Source organism: Arachis duranensis, chromosome 6 (assembly GCF_000817695.3).
Source record: "Arachis duranensis cultivar V14167 chromosome 6, aradu.V14167.gnm2.J7QH, whole genome shotgun sequence".
In the NCBI taxonomy this organism is placed as follows: Eukaryota; Viridiplantae; Streptophyta; class Magnoliopsida; order Fabales; family Fabaceae; genus Arachis; species Arachis duranensis.
The window spans coordinates 82,060,074-82,062,569 of record NC_029777.3 but is presented as its reverse complement, the minus strand read 5'-3'; positions in this window follow the sequence as shown (position 1 = coordinate 82,062,569).

Sequence of the window (2,496 nt, the reverse complement as noted above, 5' to 3'; positions counted from 1 at the left end):
GTCTAATACCTTTTGTTGGGGGGCACCCCTCAATCTAGCGCACATGGTTCTAATCAGACAAGACCAACTAAATCTTACTATCAGCAGTGTGGGATCTACCATTCTGGTATATGTTTCAAGGCCACTGGAGCATATTTTGGTTATGGTCAATCTGATAATCTTAGGAGAGATTGTCCAAATTTTAGAGGAGGCTTTGCCCTAGGTATTGCACGTCCTACAACACCAATACCATCATCTTCAACTATGTTTATTGGAAATTCTTCTGGTTCTAGTGGGAGAGGAGCTGGCGGCAGGGGTCAGACTCATAATAGAGGAGGAAGTCAAAGAGGGCGAGGTCAGGCACGTGTGTACGCTTTGATATGTTAGGATGCTCAAGCTTCTAATGCTGTGGTGGCAGGTACTTTACAAGTTTGTTCTTTAGATGTTCGAGTGTTATTTGATATGGAATCTCATTATTCATATGTATCTCCACATCTTACATCTCGTTTTGATAAACAACCTGAACTGTTATCCCACCCTTTTCATGTTGGCACTCCACTTGGAGTCACCACGGTGGTTCTTGTCGTGTTTCAGTCTTGTGTCGTTAGAATTAATATGGTTGATACCTTAGCAGACTTAATTCTTCTAGAACCAATGGAAGATATTGATGTTATCCTAGGCATGGATTAGTTAGCAACTTGTCATGCTGATGTGGGTTGTTACTCCAAAACTATGAAGTTTGACATTCTGGGCATCTCACCTTTTATTTTTAAGGATGACGATTGATAAACCACTATTTTATGGTTTATCTTATGCTCAATTGAGTAGTTTTTATCAACTCTTTACTCACTTATTCATACAATTCGCATGTTTTACATTTTCCTTCCTGATTTTGTGCTATGATTGAAAACATGCTTCTTTGATCTTATATTTGCTTATTATTAATCCTCTCTTATTACCATTAGATGCCTTGATATGTGTGTTAAGTGATTTCAGGGATTACAGGGCAAGAATGGCTTAGAGGATGGAAAGGAAGCATGCAAAAGTGGAAGGAATACAAGAAGTTGAAGAAACTGCAAAGCTGTCAGCCTGACCCTCTCGCACTAAAACGACCATAACTTGAGCTACAGAGGTCCAAATAATGCGGTTTTATTTGCGTTGGAAAGCTAACGTCCGGAGCTTCGATTTGATATATAATTTACCATATTGGCCGTATAGATAGGCGACGCGAATGCGTCATCCACGCAGACGCGTCGCATCTGCGAAAATCAACGTGGCAGAATTCGCAAACAGCGAATCCTGGGCTATTTCCGGCCTAGTTTCAAGCTCAGAAAACACGGATTAAAGGCTGCAAAGTGGAAAAATGAAAGAGACTTCAGATCATGCTCTCATAATTCACTTTTCATAGTTTAAATGTAGTTTTTAAAGAGAGAGGTTCTCTCCTCTCTCTTAGGATTAGGATTAGGATTAGGATTTCAACTTCTTCATCACAGGTTCAATATTCCTGTTACTATTTATTTTCTCTTCTATTTTTGTTTACTCTGAAGCTTTTATTTGTGTTTGGTATATGTTGCCTAATTGGCTTATGGATATTGTCTGTGTTAGAATTGACATTTTCATTCAATATAATTTGAGGTATTCCAGATATTTATGTTTTCAGTTTAGCTTTCTATATTTTTGACTTTGGTTGATTAATTGGTAACTCTTGAGTTATCAAACTCATTGTTGACTGAAAATTGGAGTTCTTCAAGAATTAATTCGAGATCCAATAACTCCAACTTTTCCCAAGGAAAGACTGGGACTTGAGGATTCGAATTAATTCATCCACTTAACTTACCTTCATAGTTAGAGGTTAACAAAGTGGGAGAAAAATCCAATTCTCATCACAATTGATAAGGATAACCAGGATAGGACTTCTAATTTCTCATACCTTGCCAAGAGTTTATTTTACAGCTATTATTATTTTATTTTACTTGTCATTCAACTAACTTTTTACCTTAATCCAAAACCCCAAAACACATTTTTTCATAACCAATAATAAGAACATACCTCCCTGCAATTCCTTGAGAAGACGACCCGAGGTTTAAATACTCGGTTATTGGTGGACGAAATTGTGATTTATGCGTTCTTTGGATTTTGAGTGAAAGCTTTATTATGGCACTGGTTGAATTCACAACTCCGTTCAACTAACCAGCAAGTGTACTGGGTCGTCCAAGTAATAAACCTTACGTGAGTAAGGGTCGAATCCACAGAGATTGTTGGTATGAAGCAAGCTATGGTCACCTTGCAAATCTCAGTTAGGGAGATTAAAGGGTAATTGTGATTATAATAAATAAAAAGGAATAATAAAAGGGATAGGACACTTATGCAGATTCATTGGTGGGAATTTCAGATAAGCGGATGGAGATGCTGTAGAGCTCTCGAACGCCTGCCCTCCTATTGCTTCTACTCAATCCTTCTTACTCCTTTCCATGGCAAGCTTTGTATAGGGGTTCACCATCAACTGTGGCTACTTTC